At 42.4% G+C, this 19,512-nt stretch overlaps 1 long non-coding RNA gene across 1 annotated transcript; it reads left to right on the forward strand.

Moving 5' to 3' along the window:
* The first annotated feature begins 11,269 nt into the window (after positions 1–11,269).
* LOC146504478 (uncharacterized) lies at positions 11,270–18,699 on the forward strand. Its single transcript, XR_014868770.1, has 2 exons — positions 11,270–13,462; positions 15,183–18,699. It is a non-coding gene; the product is annotated as an uncharacterized LOC146504478 (long non-coding RNA).
* The last annotated feature ends 813 nt before the right edge of the window (positions 18,700–19,512 follow it).

Below are 19,512 nucleotides of genomic sequence, written 5' to 3' on the forward strand. Positions count from 1 at the left end.
CAGGTCATTAAGGTTCTACTAGCAAGAGCAAAAACGACTACCAACACACACACACTCACATTTACCGCACCACTCAATGAGCCTTTTATTTTGGAAAACAAACAGAGTAGTCTTAAAAAAAAGAATAAAAACAGTGCCGGTGACAGGCCCTCTATGGGGTCTGAGGATAGAGGGATGAGGGAGGAAGGGGGAAGGTGTCTTAAATAAGCTAGTGGGTTGGAGAAGTGTGTATTTGTACCAGCAAGCGCTTTCGAGTGGGTCCAAAACAAAGTAGGGGATCAGAAGAGACCACTCTGCCCCCAACACCCGCTGTCCTGCTCTGCTCCTCCCGCCTCCTCCATCTCTCCCCTGTCAGCATGCATGTCCAGTTAAAACCCGGGGGTCCTGTAGGAACTGTGGGCCTTTGTGCTGCGAGGATACACTTAAGAAACCGCATGCAAGCACACCCCGGTGTATCATTCCTGAAAGGACACTTTCACAATCTGTTTAAAAGTATGTCTGCTGGAGATTCACTGCAGTGGTTCCCACACTTTTCCCTATCAGGGCCTGCTGCACCACAGATTACCATTTAGCTAAATGCGTCCCACCCAGCAGATATGCGCTGCTACTCAATATGATATAGTGATGAATCTGTGGCAAATCTTCAAGGCAGGAGCACATATTACTTCTGTGCTTTGCTGCAATAACAGATTGGATGTTGGACTAAGTATGTTCCAGTCAAGGACAGCTGGTGCTGACAGTGGGGAGAGGAAATATCATTATCCACACGCAACATAGAATTCAATGACGCTGCCTGCTTTATAAGTTATCCAGCCGCTATTTGTGCTCAACTTTTGTAGCAAATTGTTGATGTGGTATCAGGCAGAAGAAGAAAACTGTTGAATATACCAAGAAGTGTTAAAGTACTCTGTCATAGTACAGTACAGAATTAAACTCAGCCTAAACCTCAGTATCAAAGTTGGAAACTCTGTCTTTGCTTTCCCATGGATATCTGACAATTTCATACAAGTGAGGCGTTCATTATTTTATTCATTTACTCTATATACTAGTTGTTCCTATGCCTTTCTGATAAGCTAATGTTAATGTAAGGCTGTTGAGATTTTGCCTCAGGAATCACCCACTTCATACATCATGTCATAAAGTATTTCCCAGTTGGTTTGGTGTCTGTTTTTCTTTAATAAGCATCGCATTTCCTTGGTTTTAGTTAGGCCAAGAACCACAACAGCCTGGTTGCCCTTAAAGAAAGGTCTGATGCAACGTACAAGGTGCAAACTTTTCATACAAAAAGTGCTTGGCTTCATCCACTACTTTGATCATTAGACTTCTTCACTGTTTATCTGTTCCTGATGTCTCTTGGAGCATTTTTAATCTTAAATCTGCAAATCTGAATTCAAATTCAGGTTTGCTTTTATCCAAATTTAAGTTCTTCGTGTTGGTTTGCAAGGGATAGCTTTTAATGACATTAGCTAACTTCTTGGCTAATGTTAATCGAATCCTCAAACAATGACACTGGTCAGTTGCAACGTTGATCGTGGATATAGGAAGAACATTATAAAGGATACCAGATTGTGCTTCTGACTGTGATCCAGTAAAACAGAAAAACCGTATCTAGAGTAAGAGCTGCGCTGTCTAAGCCTGAGGAGAAAGCATCAGGTGGGGAGGGTGACCTTCATGGAGGTGTGTAACATGGTTTTGACTCTATTATAACTTCCGGAGAAATCTAAGAGAAAAGACTGGCTCACTTTCCAAAACTGACATTTAAGTTGATGTGTCACTGCTTCAAGTAACTCTGAGTGGGCATGCTGAAAATAGCAGGAGTGCTGGGAACAGTGGACAACTGCACAAAGAGGATACCGTGAAGGGGATAGTGACTACATTTAAATTAGGTATGCAAATTTTGATATTAAACAGATTGATATTTTTGCCCATGTTCAAAAGGTATATATGTATAAAAAAAAGATGTTTAATAAAAGGGAAAGTCACTTGCTAGGACTCAGTTTCCTTTACATGTCTGTCAAATTCCAGAATATTCACAGTGAAGGTTGTAGATCCCCTCTCAAGGACCCCTTCTGGTCCCAGGCCTCCATTTTGGAAACCACCGCCTTAATGATTTATCCTCCCCAAAGGGCAATTTCTGCAAGCTACGTGCCTGGATGCAGTTTTCCATGTGCGAACAGACGAGTGGGTCTGAAACTTTCTTTTGGAGGAGTCATCTGGGGCCATAGATTCAGTCAGGTGGCTGAGGTGCGCCACTGCGGCAGCTGTCAGGAGATGTGAAACGAACGCCCCCTCCGGCGGGCCTCCCTCCTAACTTAATTTCATTAAATCTGTGATTTGTTTCTGTTTGTGTGCCGCAGTGTTGGGAGAGCGGGGGGAGAGAGTGAGGGGACTCAGACTGAGGGAGGAAAAAAAAGGGAGAGAGATAAATGAATGAGTGAGAGTGAAGCAAAGTATGTGTGAGAGAAACAGAAGGCATCGGAGGAGCGATTAGTGCGGTGGTATCCATCATTGGAGCTGCGCTGCTCTGGTCGATTGCCACGGACACTGAGGAATACTTCATCTGGTCCCACTGAGCGAAATACACACACGCGCGCGCACGCACGTATATCCATTTATTATTCTGTAGTGCAAAACACCAGCCACAGCCTTCCCACTTCTTTTTGTCCAAAACACTTTTTTTTGCAGTTTTCCTGCTCCCTTCCACCCTCTGACCTTCTTTCAAGTCTGTCCTGATATCGCTCTCTCTCTCTCTGAGAGCCTGTCTGCAGCAGCACCACTTCCCATCTCTATTTATTATGCCTCCATACATATTGCATCGGCTGGTGTGTGTGTATGTTTGTCGGTGCTTAGGTCTGTGCGGGAGTGTGTCTGTGCGAGCGCATTTGTATGTCACTGTGTAGCAAGCTTGCATGTCTTCACAGACGCATGTGACAGCTGGAGACAGATGTGTGAGTGTGAGGTCATAAATATCATTAAACTTACAGCGCAGCACTTTGCACAGTTCACTCAGGCTATGAAAACAAAGGCAAAACAGACTCAACCCCTGATCTTTATTTCATGAGGGTGAGCGTATTAGTAGTTGTGTGTGTGATCATTTTGGGGTTTTTTCTTCTTCTTCTTTACAGGTTACAAAAAACCCCTAAAATAGCACATCAACATCTGTGGCAGTCATAGAATGGACAGAGTGAGTGTGGCTGACCCGTAAAAATCAGACAACCTTGAAACAATTAGCCTCGCTTTTTACTTCTTCTCATGCCAACACCTTTGTCAGATTTGTTCTGTAAAAGCAGTGAAAGGAGAATAATAGACACTTAATGTCTCTTAATTTGCTATTCTCAGTTCTGCAGTATGTCATCATATGAATCAGATGATCGAGCTACGTATAATCATTTCAGTATGATTTCCAACCACAACAAACTTGATTATTCATAGTTTTCTTGTGGAAGCATGTTAACGCCCACCTGTGGGACAAAAACAAGGCTGGTGAAATGGATCCACTGACAAGCCACTTAGTTTGTTAACAACTGCCAGCCAAGGGTTGGTATATCCTTGTTATACAACCACAGCAGCCACATCACACCAAGCCATAATTTTAAATTTGTTGTGGTCACTGGGACATACAAACGTGCAAGTACAAAGTGGATTTTGATTAAAAACTAAATGTAAAATTTTGTAAATTTGCCCCCAAATATGGTTTTAAAATTCTTTCCTGCAATTTGTCCTTTTACTGTACATAAAAAATGTTACAGAGCTGATAAGGTGTGATAGCTGTCACCTTTGGTATTCTATAGATTTCTATTCAAGTCTCCAAAAGTTTCTGTTCATCTGGACGTAGCGTTTTCAGTGGGACAAAACGCTACGTCCAGATGAACAGAATGAACTTTTGGAGATTTACTTACCTGGATGATTGAGAATGCAAGACATCTGCAATACATTTCTAGTCAAGGTTTATCTGTTATTTTGCAGCTTTCTCACTACTGCTTCAGAAAGCTCACTAAAACATCTATGAAACTAATGATTAGTATTATTTAGCTAGCTAACTTTAGCTAATTAGCACTAAACATTGCCTTGTCTTTCACATTGCAAAAACCGTCACCATTAACCCATACAAGTAGAAAGTACCTAGATCTGCCTGCACATTTGTCCTGGTGTGGGGATGGGGGGCGGGGGTGAGAGCAATCCTCCAGAAGATATATTGCTGAAGAGGTGCTCGGGAGCGACTGTTTTCAGTGATTTAAACACAGTGTTTGGGGCAGCTATCCAAAACACTGATGTTCATCATTTTGGAGAATGATTTAAGCACAGGCAAGTTTAGGCCCTTTTTAAAATCATTATAAGATTATATTTTTTTCGTTTTCTAGTCAAGTGAGGAAGATGGAAAGCGAGAGAGAGGGGACAGAGAGGTTGTACAAGAACAGGAAGAACGAGGGAGCAAATGGTGAAGTTGGCTGGAAAAACAAGTTATTTTCAATGAGGCTTTGCATGCTTTCCAGTAGCAAAAAATGTCAGTGGACATTCTAAGGATATTGATATGAATGGCATGTGAAGGACTACAAACTTGCAAAATTGGGTTACATGAATCTCTGAAAGGAGGGTTTTTACTCTATAAGTTTAATATGAAACAACTCTGTTAACAGGTCTATGGAGTGGCAGTGTGATTTTTCCAGTAATGTTACTTTAAGTGCTTGATGATTTGGTGGATGGCCTCTATGTCAGCGGTCCCCAACCCCCGGGCCTCGGACCGGTACCGGTCCGTGAGTCGTTTGGTACTTGTTTGGCCGCGAGAGTTGAGGCTCAGGTGTGAAATGTATCGTTTTCAGGGTCTTTATCGGTTTTCAGCGTTATTTTGTTATCGTTTTTATCATTAACTCGGTTTTCCTGGGTCTTTTCACGTGTGTTATGAATAAATCTTCTTTTTTTCGGTACCGGAACTAGTTTTATTTTGTTGTATTTATCCGCGACACCTTAAAGGCCCGTCCGTGAAAATATTGTCAGACATAAACCGGTCCGTGGAGCAAAAAAGGTTGGGGACCGCTGCTCTATGTGATTGAGAGACTGAAATAAAGTTGTGCATGTTTCTCATTTTATCTGCTTTGCCACAAATAGTTCTTTAACTTATTTAATGACTGAGCCTTTTCCTCAGGTTTGAAACTAAACACTCCACCTTAAAACGAGTGAAATCTCTGATTACTCCCTCTGAATTATTCTTCGAAACTACAAAAGGTCATCCAACTAATTAGGCTGGTTTTGAAGGTAACATTGTAATGTTTATCCAACTGAAGTGAGGTTTGCAAATGTAAAAAGTGTTGATTATATTTGCAAATGGCATATTCCATTAATATTAATTGTTTCGAATGTTTTTCTGTATCGACAAGCATAAAATGCTGGTGGAAAATCAGATTTTCAGAGTTTATATTCCATGGTCAAATCTAAACGACAAGAATTATGCACACAGCATCAGCTAGCAGCACTTTCAGTCCTGAAATATGTTTTGGATTAACACTGAAAAATCAATCAAAGTAGCTTTTGTTTTTCTTCTTCTAATTAAATTTTCTGTCCTGGTATGCGAGAAGTCCCTGCTTAATATTCGTACCAAAAGGAATTGATGAATCAAAAAAAGGAAAGATGGGCATAAACTGGAAGATAAAATCAATTCATTGCTCGAGTTAAAGAAAACACAGAGGGTGTATTTCCAAGAAAAGAAAACAAGAGGGGAGGAAAAAGTTTGTTTGCTTGCTGGCGTTGGCCATGGCGTCTGAGAAGGATTTATATCCCAGCAGGGGCCAAGCCTGGCAGAAGGGAGGCGACAGAGGCTCGGTGGCGCATTGGGGGCTCAGCGCCACGCATAAATCACCCACCTGGAAGAGCTACAAAGACTGGCATTGGCTGTGGCACCACGCCATCGACCGTTTGTGTGGAAATGAGGGGAAAACAGCCGCTCTCCTAATGGCATGAAAATAACTTCTTTTTTTTTTTCGTAGAGCTTGCCACATTAAAAGGCGATGCTTTGCATTGGGGATCCGACAGGGAGGAAGTGAAGGAAAGACGGAATGAGAGGAGCTAAGGGGGACACAAAGGAAAAAGAAAAGAGAGGATTGTAAATGCAATGGCACCGGTTACACTGTGGACAAATCACCGATGGATGTCAAGCAAGACAAATGTGCTATGATCTCACATCCACATCCAAGTGTGCTTTCTGTTCGATGTGTCGGACACAGAGTAAACTTCTGCTCCGGTCTCTTGAGTGGAGACCTGGGGAGGGAAAGTTGGACGCGGCTATGACCCACAGTGTGTTCCAGAGTTTTCCACCTTCCAAAGACCTGGGAACTGGACTGAGCACAGACACATGTGGAAGATGTCAAACCCAACAGCACGGCTCCATCAAAAAATAAACACTCGGACGAATATTACGGTGCTTACGTAATTGTCAAGGGTCAGGTGTTTACTTATTTTAGAGCTTAAACATATTAAACACAATGATCCCCATGCAGAAATTAAAGCATTACTAAGACTTATCCACAGTGTAGGGGCATAAATAGAGAAAGTGGTGAGAGAACACATGCAGGCAATGTGGATTTTGTTAAGTTTTTAAAGTATTGGGACAGAATCTTTCTCTTTTTTTGACAGAACGTCCCGGGTTTGTTCACAAATGACCATGTTTCTAACTGTGTTTCTTTGTTTCTAAAAACAACATATAAGTATCTGTGAACTGAAGAGATTACTCGTCTTGTTTTCCCATCGTTGCTTGATATAGAATTTCAGCTCATAAACAGTTCGGGGCCTCCTGTGTCGTATTTTTTGGTTCACCACGATCCAAATGTTTTCAGTGGGTGACAGGTCTGGACAGCAGTTTACCACCTGGACTCTCTGACTACAGAGTCATGCTGTTGGAATACATGCACAGTGTGTGGTTTGGACAGCGTCTTGCTGAAATAATGAAGGTTTTCCTTGGAAAAAACAGAAGTTATCTGGATGACAGCATTATGTTAGTGTTGTTTCCAAAGCCTGTAAATATTGTTCGGCATAACTAGGGCCCTTTACAGATTTACAGGTTACCCATTCCTTGTGCACAACCGTCAAGGATGCTGGCTACAGACTGGAGATAAATAATGGGAAAAAACAACATTTTCCACTATTACCTATTTGGCTCGACTCGACTCAGCTCTACTGGTCTACTTGGTCATTTTCCATTACAACTGAGTATCACCCACTGTGGGTGAGGCCATTATAGTAAGGCAGCCGCAAAGTGCCGTGATGCCATTTGTATATGACACAAATAAATGCTGCTTGGAGACTTTGTGGTACACTTTCACATTTTGGATCACTCCATCTAGCTCCCTTTGGATTCTGTTGTCAACCACCAAGCACAAAAACATCTGCACATTGTCGTTCAACGTTGGTTTGTGTGTGGCCATTTCCCTTGTTGCCAGGTTTAAAAAATGGTGGGTTTGATTCTTGTAAAGGAGTCGTTGTCATGACCCCATCCAGTGACGTCACTCACAGGGCAATCCGATGCATGCAGTCTATTGATGTCACATTTTTTTAGTTAAACTTAGATACTAAAAATACCTTGACCTCACAGGGATTCAACCTAGCTATAGGATGAATTTGAAAACCCTACACAGCCACATTTTTGAGTTATCCCATTCAAAAAAACTTGACTTATGACCTTTACTTTGAGGCCGAGGTCAAACTTTGTAGCTGATCTGGTTAGGTGGCAACATTGTCCCATCTCCCTTTTACAGCTCAGGGGTAAAAAAGTACTACGTCCAAATGGTAGGCCTTAAAAAAACCCTAAAAAGTTGAGTCTAGCAAAGTAGGTGCTAGTTGAAGAGAGGCATTAGTTAGCGGTTGGGATACCAAGTGCTGCCAGAAATACTCCTTGGCTTTGATTCTCATAGTTTCTGAAACTCTGCTGGAGAGATAAAACACCATTTGAAATGATATTCCTTAATTTGATGTCGGTCAGGAGTGCTGTCGAACAGGTCAGTCAGAAATCTTGCACAGATATTCAGCTGTACTGTGGCTGTCTGTAAGAACTTTGTATTGATTTATGGTGACCTTTTGCATCCATGCCACGCCAGAAAAAAATTTACTCAACAACATAGGAATAGCACTACAGCCCCCTCAGTATTAGGGTTTCTCCGTTGTTTGCTTAGTCTGCTTCTTTGAATGTTCAGTGTAAATCCACTAATCCTCTGGGCTTTGAACATCACCTTTTACAGCAGACTTAATGAACTGTATCCTGTATTAGAGTAGCTGAAGGCGCTATATCACATACAGCTTGTCAATAGATGTGTGTTGGGTAAAATACAAATGGAGACATGAACATTTTCTTTTGTTTTTTAAAGAAGACACCAGGAATATTCCTCGACACGAATACATGGATGACCCATGACTCTGTTCGCTGACATAAATATGTAGCATTTGCAAAATCAAGCGCATGCATGCAAAATGCTGAAATGCCATAAACATTCAAGCGGTGCTGAGTCCAGAGTGGGTCCGTGTCAGTGGTCCACTAACATCAAAGACACAGGGAGAGTCAGGAAACAGCAACAGAGAGGGAAGGGAGAAAATAATGAGAAGGAAAAAGACTGAAGAAAAGAAACTGAACCTTTGTGAGACAAGTGAAAGACGTCTATATGTAGAGCGGTGGGGACAGATGGGGAAGAGCAGGGGAAATGACATAAAGGTATTTCACAGAACTGAAGCCCAGGGCACAGCCGTGACAAGATCAGAGCGCCTATCGTTACCGCTGTTGGACAAAAACAGATGCAGCTCGTTCCAGTTTTCAGAATTAAATCAAAAACGGCAAACCACGGAGCCTTGTGGATCAGAGCCACTGTAGAGTCACAACACGGGGGTCTGAACAGCTGCAATTACTTTTGTCTTGCCAGACATCAAAGTCAGCAATCACAGTAGCTGTCGCTCCGGTTAGCTAAGTGAGAAGAGTCGCAGGTTTTCAGGCTGCACTGCAGTTACATAACAGGTCTATATGTGTGTGTTCTAGATGTGACAGCAGATTACCCCCCCCCCCCCCCCCCCCCCCCCCCCCCCAACCACCATTACTAGGAGCCAGACTCCCTGTCTCGCTGTCATCTCCTCATCCAGATGACGCCACCTGTCTGTTTGTTTGTACAGGCGATATCTGTGAATCTAACAGAACATTTCCCCAGGTTGGTGCGAAAGAATCAATTAGCAATGCGAAGACAGAAGTGCTTTAGGCAAAATTGCACCAGAGTGTTTTTGGGAAACTGCTGTTTCCAAGATGCTCTTCACCTCACCAGAAGTCTGACTGTGTAGATGTCTTTAAAAACATAAAAAAACCAACTCTGACATCAATAAACATTTTACTCACTGGCTTCGAAGTGCTAGTTTCATATCATATTAAATGCAAACGTGATGTTCATTTTGTAAGTTATGACCAAACATACAGTCAAAAAAGGACACTAAAGTTGCCATTTTCCCTGTCAGGGTTGCAGAGGCACCAATACAAGCAGAGCTGCACAGATATCCCTCTCACCAGCTTCCATCTTCTGTTAGTGGGTCGATGAGGTGTTCCCAACCAGGCCGTGTGCTATTTGCAGCCCAGGTTATCCTCTCAGTTGGACTGCCTCTCAAATAAGGGAGCTTCTCAACCTTCTCAAGTCATTTCTGCTGCACATCCTCACGATTGAGGATTCCAAAGACTCTTAGCCTGGAGTCGGGCCTCAGACTCATCAGGGCTCACTTGGTGTTTGGGCTCACAGCTGTAGAGCCCTGACAGAGCAACCCATCACCTTATGGAAGAGCACTGTAGATCAGGCAGTTTTCAGAGATTTGGTTCTAGATTATTGGTTTCTTCTTCATTTCTTTTGTGTTTCTTGTTTATATTATTCATTTATTTTTATGCACAAGCCGCAAGTTGTTCAAAACACATTTTAAATTATAAAACTATTATTATTGATGTCTGTTTTTAAGTGAAGCAAACTCAAACGCTGCTTTGTGCTTCACCAGTGACTCGTACTACCTGCCATAGCAGTGTACAGGAGTTTGGTCTTTTTGTCCATCTCTAATCACTTCACGCGCACAAGTGCGGCTTGAGGGTATTTTTTTTTCCTCCATTTTTTTTCTTTTACACATGTACCTACAGTAACTTTATACTGGGATATGAGTTCTTGTCGACGTGGGTGACCACACTTCAGTTTGGTGGTGCTGCTGCTGACATGCTGCTTTTGCCGCACATGTACAAACACGGTGGTATCAGAGAGGCCTTGTCGACAGTTTCCTCAAACGACAGAAACGTATTGAACTTGAAACTCTTGAGAAAAAAGCACACCACAAATTTGAAAGATTTAAAGGGCTGTGTGGAAGTTTCCAGAATCACATGGCACATGGCAAAGATGTGTGGATCGCTGTAAGTGTTGGCACAGGGTCATTATTTAGCAAAAAAAAGCTGTCGACTGAATGCATTAGTAGAGGTGGGCAGCTTGATCCATATATCGACAGTATAGATACCAGTGCTGCCTGAGGCTCGTTCTGTCAGAGGTTTCTTCCTGTTAAAAGGGAGTTTTTCCTTCCCACTTTCGCCAGACTGCTTACTTATAGGGGGTCATATGATTGTTTGGTTTTCTCTGTATGTATTATTGTAGGGTCTACCTTACAATAAAAAGTGCCTTGAGGCAACTGTTGTTGTGACTTGGCGCTGTATAAATAAAATTGAATTGAATTGAATCTCTTAAATCACGTTGCTCCCTGTACATAAGCTCTCTTTATAGGATACCCGATATTTACTTGGTATCGGATCAATAGCAAAGTCTTGCACAACGTTATTGACTAGTTAGTATTAGGCTTTTATTGATTGCATTAGTGACTTAAATCAGAGCACATCATCTGTGCTGAGGAGTCCCCATGTGGCAACTCTGCAAAGACACAATGAGGTGTTTGTGGGTCATTTAAAAAAAAGTGATAAGGGATTTAAGGCGCTACGTTGCTGCCTCAAAGCTAGTCTGAGGCAATTTTCAGTTAAGTGACAAGACTTAAAAATCACAAGCCATGACAGCTGGGGTTGAAAATCAGATGTCGGTGGAGCTGGGCAAGCCATGGCGATCGATGCTTAAGAAACACAACAACAAAACAAAAAGTGAGTCCTTGGCAGCTGACGTCATCCATCACATGTCCGACACTCCTCTGAGCCCAAAGGGAAACTGCTGGATGCAGCATCAACATACAACGGATTTGATGTCAAAACAGTTGCAGATGGACATCGTATATATTTGTGTGTGTGTGTGTGTGTGTATGGTTGGGCGGGTGAGGATAACTGATTTTAGTTGAAAAGGCTTTGCAGCTCAACCAGCACATGTCACTCAGGCAGCTGCAGCTCAGCAGGGAATCCAGAGATCTGCAGAACGGCTGACGGTCCGAATAACATGCAAGAGTGCACACACACACACACACACACACACACACACACACACACACACACACACACACACACACACACACACACACACACAAAATCCCCCTTGTATCATAGTCTTAATGCTCCAGTCTTGTTGTATGTGTTTAATCGAGGTTGCTGTTCTGTGCGTGTGTGTGTGTGTGTGTGTGTGTGTGCATGCAGACTAAGCAGTAACTCAACACTCTGCTCTCTCGAGTGTGTGTGTGTGTGTGTGTGTAAGAGAGAGATAGTAGACTGTTAAAACCTAGTTCAGTCAATAGAGGGCACTCTAACACCTCTCTCTGTATCCACTTTGTCCTTCCTCACACACACACACACACACACACACTCACACACACTGATTCCCTTTCCTCCCTTTCCTTCTCAAGCTTCACTTCTCCATTCTCTCCAGTTGCATTGTTTACTGAGGCACTGATTATATTTTTAGGTTCTAGCAGGCAGAACCTGAATATAGGAGTTATTTCAAATAAGAAAAGGAGAAAAGCACAGAGCTTAACTTTTGTTCTTGCAGTCTGGCTCTGTTTGTACCTGTGGCGATGCAGGTCAGTCTCGACATGTTTAATGTTGTTTACGAGCTATAAATAGCAGTGCATTAGCTGGTGGCGAGGGCTCTTGTGATGGCCCGGTGGACTGGTGGCTTGGCCGGGGAAAAAAACACACACTGCTGCCATTAGGAGCACTTTGTGTGAGTGTAGTAGTGAGAGAGAGAGAAATGTCTGCTTTTGGTCTACAACACTGTTTGTCTGTCTGTCTCCTCTTGATTGCATGACTTGTGTCAGCATATCCGGCGTCGTGTTTACAACTGGGACTCAATTCCACAGCCAAAATTTCCTGCCTCGTGGCGCGCTATCACTCCGTCGATCTGTATACACGCGCATATTTATGTATGTGCGCGCTCAAGTGTTATCACCAAGCGCTGCTAGTCCCCACTGTGGTCTCTCTCCAAACCGTGTCTCCTTCCTATTCATCCATTGTGGCTGTGAGGATCCCCCCCCCAACCACCACCACCACCTCCACCTTTTCACTCATCTTCTCCCTTTCTCGTTTCTCTCTTGCTTCCACAGCCCTAATTACCCATACTCCTCAAAGTGGCCCCTCCTTCAGAGCCTTTGAAGTTATTTTAGCGCAAATTCTACTTAGCTACACTGCAGACAAAACATGGAAAGGGCTTTGTTTGAGGGCCTCTGGAAGTGTGCAAATGTGTGTGTGTTTCTTTTTGTCGATTGAATCAGCAGTGTCTCCTGTTTCGTGTGTTTATATCTAAGTGAATGTGTATACAAGAGAAACCTGCAAGGCCGAGTTTGAGTGTTTGCATACGCTGGTGAAATTAAGTCCATACATACCACATTTTTGAGATTGTATCTGTATATACTGTGTATGTATGCATGAAAGTCTATGCATGCAACTTTAAGGGCCATGCATGAATGCAGGCTTTCTGAATGGTCCGACTGCCTGCCACGGTTGGGTCGGATTGAATGCAGAACCATCTTCTTTGTAACTAATAAAGACATACATTGTATTAGACATAAACTGAAATGATGTACTTGTGAACACTAGTCTGCTTTTATATGAGGAACTAAACCATTTTGTGGAAGCAGGTTTGTGAAAATAGCATTTTCAGATTTAAGCCTGAAGGCCTTCACACGCTGCTGCGAAACAATCTGTTCACAACACGTGTTGTGAAAATAACAACACAAAATTCGAAATGTTTGGATACAAACTTTTTGTGTGACGTATATATACACACAGAAAGTTTCGTGATTTCATAAAGAAAAAACGTGTTCTTGAAAATTAAAGTTGTGCACAGTCTGCACAACAAAAGCAAGAAATAGGTTCGAGGTTGATTCAATTGACATAAGAAGGCAGGGGCAGGGAGAATTTCATGGTTTGATCCAGGAGGTGACTGCTTTCGTATATATTTCAGGGGGACAGTTTGAGCTCTTGTTGGCAGAGCTGGGACCACATCTGAAGAGTCAGAGGAATCATTACAGAGAGCCGCCTAACCCGGAGCAACGTCTAGCTGTAAGTGTGAACTAAAATAGTATAACTTTATCATTTCCATATCACTGTGTATTCAGTAACTGTGCATATCTTGAGCTACGAGTGCACCTGTTGTCAAATGCAGTGGTCTGATTGGCCAGATCTGTTTATCCAGATCTGAAAAATCTGAAAAACTGAGCTTGGTTTGAAAAAGTAAATGCCACAAGTTTTTGTGAACAGCTGCAGTAAGAATAGGTGAGTCTGAAAATAATTTTGAATGCATGAGATATTCACATGGACTTTATGCCTCTGGCGTGTATAAGACTTAAGGGCGAGGGTTTTAATTGACTGCACTTAATTGATCTGAGCCCTTATCTTTGCAGCTTACTGAACAGCTTTCTCACTCATGAACCTCTTTTTATGTGTGTGTTTATGTAGTGACAAATGTAGTGACCTTTTGGGCATCTTTAGCCAGACAGAAGCACAAATCATGAATAATTTGCTGGAGTGGGGAACGTCACCTTTCCCCTGTTGTTTCTATTATTTATTAATATTACAATTTGCTAACATTGTGGTAATCCACGGTACCCACTGAGGCCCCTGGGGAGAGTCCTGCAGTACTTGTGGTTGTGCGAATTTGTTGCAGCATATTCTGCAGGAGTTTGGAGGCTGAGCAATCCTGGGCTCTTTGTTGTGTCTCTTGAGTGTTCAGTGGGGGGCATTATTCTCCTGGGAGGGACCAACAGCATCACTGAGTGGCACAACAGATCAAGCTCAGTATTAGAACCACTTGCCTAATATTGTGTAGGCTGTGTTCTCATCTGAGGACACGTTCTTGTTGTGTTCCTTGTCCTCGGGGTGGACAATTTCCAGGAAAGCTGACCTCTGACCTTGACCTTGAGGTCGAGGTCAGTGAAATTCGAAATTCCCTTAGATTGTTAGTAGATGCACCTATGGTATCAATTTCAAAATCCAATGTCACCTCATTCTCAAATTATCGTATGCACAAACTTGGGTGTCCACATCGCCTGAAGGTAATTTACTGAGAAAATAGCTGCTTGAAAAATAGCTAATTCTGAAGTAAATTAGCTTCAGCTACACGATAAAAAAATACTTGTTTCAGTTATCTGAGTAGTCACATCTATGTCACATAGATCCATGATGAATTACATTGTGTTGCAACGCAATTCATTAAAATTTCTGTAGGTGAGTCTGTAGAGGTGTATTAAGTGTATTTTTTTTCTCAGAAAACATAATTGAATAAATTTGACTGAATAAATGTAAAACTGTTCTTCAGTTTTTTACTGGGTTTAAAACTTGTAGTACAAAAGTTGTGTTCAAAGTCTTCTTGGGTGCCAGTTCACACTCCATTAGATTCATTTACCGGCACTGGCAGTGCCAGTCGTTACCTGAAATTAGGTGAAAATTGGAAAAGACTAACTCCAGAGGGAGTCAGACCAAATGACATTTGCTTAATGACAGTCAGCAAAAGAATACACTCTAATGTATTAGCAGTCACGCTTTTTCACTTCTGTTCAGCTTTAAACACACTTTCAAGTTGGCAAGTGTGAGACGCGGCGCCTGCTGCCGTGCTGCTGACAACGCAGACATGATTCCACTAGTCTACTTTCTGAAACGGCAAAAGCACTTTTAAATTTGTTTCTCTTCCCACAAACACATCTCAAGCAGCTCGTAGCTGTTTCTTTAGAGTTTCACTGGGTGCTAATTATTTCCTAAAGCATTGTATGTGTTTTGTCTGCAGACAGCCTGGCGGAGGGAAACTCCAGGGAAGCGGGAGAGTTGACGAGTCTTCTGTGTTGATGAGAGAGACGGCTGAGGATGAGGGTGACGCTGAGATTGGTGGATAACTTGTGAAATGAAGACAAACGAAAAAGCAAAGAAGGGGGGAAAGGAGATAAATGAGAGTGCTAAAGGGGAAAGAGAAGACTGGGTGGGTGAGGGGGTGAGGGGGTGGCGGGTTGGATTTGTGAGACAAGTGCCGAGGCGTGAAGGGGGGCGTCCAGCATTTCCCATCTGACTCAGCCCTACGCCGAAAAACCAAATTCAAATGAGAAACACAAACATTTGCAATGCAGCATTTTTCCAGACTTGTTGTTACCTGGTGTGGCCTCTGCGGCCTGCACTTACAGTAAGTCCACACACAGTGTCCTCTGAAAGAATGTCTGTGGTCGGACTGATTGACGAGGACGTTCACCACAGTGGAGAATTACACAGGGGATCAATCCAGTTGTGTGTTGGGCTGTGTGCTGATGACGGTCTGCCACCCACTCCTGGGCGGGCTGCGCAGTTGGCCTCTCAGCTGCTGGTGCAAAGTGTCCTGACAAGCCTCCCCGCTGCGTGTAGCAACATATGGAAGCTCGCATGTACATCTATGCAGACACACATACACCCTACTCCACCCTGCAAAGCAGACAAAAGCATTTGACTGATTAACATTCTCTTTCACACCCACTTAAGCCCATATGTAACTCACATTTCTGCGTAAAGGACACATGCTGGCTCTATAATGCATCACAAACTTATAGGCTGCCTGTAATAAGACACAGGCCTGCATAGGAAGAGTTCTGCTTCAAGTGCCAGAAAAGGTGCAACACATGAGAGAAGCTTCCTGCGCGAGACACATCATTGACTTATTATTTGGTTATTTCTGATCATTCTTTCCCCAGACTGTCAGATCCAGTTTTCAACGCCACAGCCAAACAAAAAAAAGAATGGAGCCAGGTTATGTGACTCATGGAAAATTGTACTGGATTTAAAATAACTAAAGTAAATACTCAGTGTGCTTTTAAATGACTCTGTAAGAGGGTTTGATAAATCACATCAATAAATCAGAAGAAAATTGGTCTTTCATTTGAAAAACAAAAATCCCTGTAAGTACCAGTCAGTTTAAAGTAATGAATGTTCATTTCATTTGTGTATTAAACTCTGACCAATTTAAATATGGTCTCAAATCATAATCCAATTTAAAAGTGTTTCACAATCCTCAAATGAATACTTATATGTAATGTAATGCTTATATGAAGCTGTTATTTTTAGAAGAGACTGTGATCTAACTTTAGCCTCAGCTCAGTTGTTCATCTGACATGAATGTGAATGGGCAGCATGATGATAGTTAGCATGAGCACTGTTGCTTCACAGCAAGAAGGTCCTGGGTTTGAGTCCACCATCTGGGCCTTTCTGTGTGGAGTTTGCATGTTGTGTGGGTTCTCGCAGCGGGGTTTGGTTAATTCACTCACAATGAGCGCATTGCTTTGCGACAGACTGGCGACCTCTCCAGGGTGTAGTGTAACCCCCCTCTCACCCTATGGCAGCTTGGATAGGCTCCAGCTAACCTGCAACCCTGAATTGGATAAGCAGAAAAAAATGGATGAGAAAAGATGCCTTTACCGCTGACAGTTCTGACTGTCTCCCAGTCCATGCTGTCAGCAGTATTGGTCTTGTATCCACTGAAAGCTGTGAGTCCCTGGGCAGGTCAAATAACAAATAGAAATACATAAAAACACATCCACAGAAAGCAAATTATACTAATTCAAATGTAGTATTTATTTATTTGTGTTTATTCATTATGTTGTTGAGATTTAAGAACTAACGCTCGACTCTTTAAAGTAAATTTAGTGTTGCTGGCAGCAGCGAATTAGCTCACTGTATGATAGGTTAGCTAGCCCAACTCTTTCCAAAGCAAACAGAATCAGTCTACGAGCACCTGTAAAAAAGTAACTGACATGTTGTATCAATATATTTTTCATCCACCTACAAACTGTGTACTGCTCCACCAGAAAAACCGCAACATTTTCTTTTTATCATTTTCATTTATGTACGAAATAAAAACAAACTATAATGTTTCCTGTTAAACAAGCTCGGCAGGTTTCTGTTTAATATTTGAGGCATCACAGCGCCATCATAGTGCTAAATATTACTTATACTGGTTATAATGATACTAAAAGTCTTCCACTCAAGCAGTGTGATGAGGGTGAAAGCTCAGACACAGGAATGTTTCCAGCTGAAGAATGACTTTAAGGCAAAATGCCTTTATGACAGACATATTTTTGCCTAAAATTCATCCAATAAAACACTCACTTTATTGCATATCAAAGCCAAGAATGGGCTTCTCAAGGTTTCCTGTGTTGGGTTTACAGACCTGATAGCATCTTTGACTGCAACATTTCATCTTTAGTGATGTTTAATTTGCTCGGTATGTCTGTGAGCCCGATGTTGTGTACCTCCCAGGCTCGGTGTATGGTGTGTGTCAAGATGAAGGAGATAGAGAGGAATAGAAATGCTTAGCGATAACCCAGAATATATGATGTGGTAAAGGAACATTTACGCTCTACTTATCTTTCCTCTCTGTCCATATCTCTGACTGCTACTCTCAAACAGACAGCTGAGGATGAGACTGGATTTGAGCACGTCAAACAGAATCGCATTCTTTCTCTGACTCTCCCGGTTGCTGTCACTTGGTTGTTTTCTCAAACAGAAAACCCTCAAACTCGCACAAACGCACCAATGAACATTTGCACAAAGCCTGACTTTCTTCAAAATCAAAATGCATGTAGCTGTTGTACCAACAGAACTTTTGCACGCATGTGGGTAAACTCCAAGTGTCGCTGAGCAATGAAACACTGCTTTAACTGCACGGGAACACACACAGTCTTGTCTCCTGACTGTACCATTATGCCAACAGCTTCCCTTAAATTTGTCTGCGGGTCTTTGGTTGTGTGATGTGTGAACAGCTTTCCCTGACAGCATCGTCTTCCTCCCATCGTGACTGCACACACGGGGTTAGTCACACTAAGAGAAAGAGGGGGAGCGCCCACTTTGTGGCTCATCTCCTGCCCTAATTTACGGCAGTAGAAAATTCATAGTCATATTTTAGTAAATTTAAGCCTTGAGAAAGGGCATCGAGTTTCTTTCTCCCCCCCCCCCCCCCCCCCCCCCCCCCATTTTCCCGTCCCCTCCTTCCTGCTCTCTCCTGTTAAATATGCAGATACAGCAGCAAGAGGCTCCTCGCAGGTTTGTTGCAAGAATTGGGTCAGCGACGACGTCATAGCATTTTAAAGCGAAGCAGAGTTTCTTTACAGATTCCCAGAGAAGGTCTGGTGCTTAGAGGAAAGGGAGGAAAACTGTCTGTAGCTGAACTGTGATCTTCATTCATGAGAGGTTGATGTGATTTGGAAAGCACTGCTCAATAAAACCCTCAGTAATATCAAAGCTATACTGATGTTCTGTATAAAGAAAATAAACACTGATATTTTAACGTTCTCCTTTCCTTTACCCATATTTGTGAAACAATGATCAGTTATTTGAATATGAACTTCAACCTGCAAGTTACAGCAATAAAAATAAGACAGATTAGATTAGATGTCAACATTAGATAACATCCAGTCTGTTATTTGATAGATTTGCAAGACTCCTAAAGCCATAAGCTTGAATTGTTACCAGTGAGCTAAAGGCTCTGACTAATGTTACTCTCATTGTTCTGTATCGATTGTTCTCTCTGAGATTAACATTGATCACCTTGTTAACATATGTGACTCCAAGCATTGACCTTCCCCTGTGAGTACGAGAGAAAACATATCGGTGAGGCAGCTGTATGATGTTCTTCCTCATCTTTGACCCATTCTCTTTTGGGAGAACCTGTCATTGAAATTCTGTGTTTGACACATAACTCTGCTATTTTGGAATAGCATGGAAGCACTGAACTAAAAGATCATGGATAACAGTATCTATAGTGTGTTCATGTGATATAATCAAAGCTGACATAAATGGAGGGTCATCTGTTAAAGGGACAGTCAGTAATTTTCAGTCTTAATTCATTAAAGATGCATAGGCTGCCATGTTCCCCAAATATTTGAACACAGTGGCCGAGAAGAACAACTCGCTTCTGACTGATGGTGGTTTATGTATGTGGTTTACATATTTAGTACCCCAAAGGCGTTGAAGTTGTAGTTGTTATTGTGCCGTGCTGGGACATCTTGATCGCACATTGTGGGGTGCGATCAAGATGTCCCAGCAGGAGGAGGTCCCAGCAGCTCAGGAGGTGGAGCAGGTCACCTACTGATCAGAAGGTTGGT

This window comes from Neolamprologus multifasciatus, chromosome 14, assembly GCF_963576455.1.
Source record: "Neolamprologus multifasciatus chromosome 14, fNeoMul1.2, whole genome shotgun sequence".
In the NCBI taxonomy this organism is placed as follows: Eukaryota; Metazoa; Chordata; class Actinopteri; order Cichliformes; family Cichlidae; genus Neolamprologus; species Neolamprologus multifasciatus.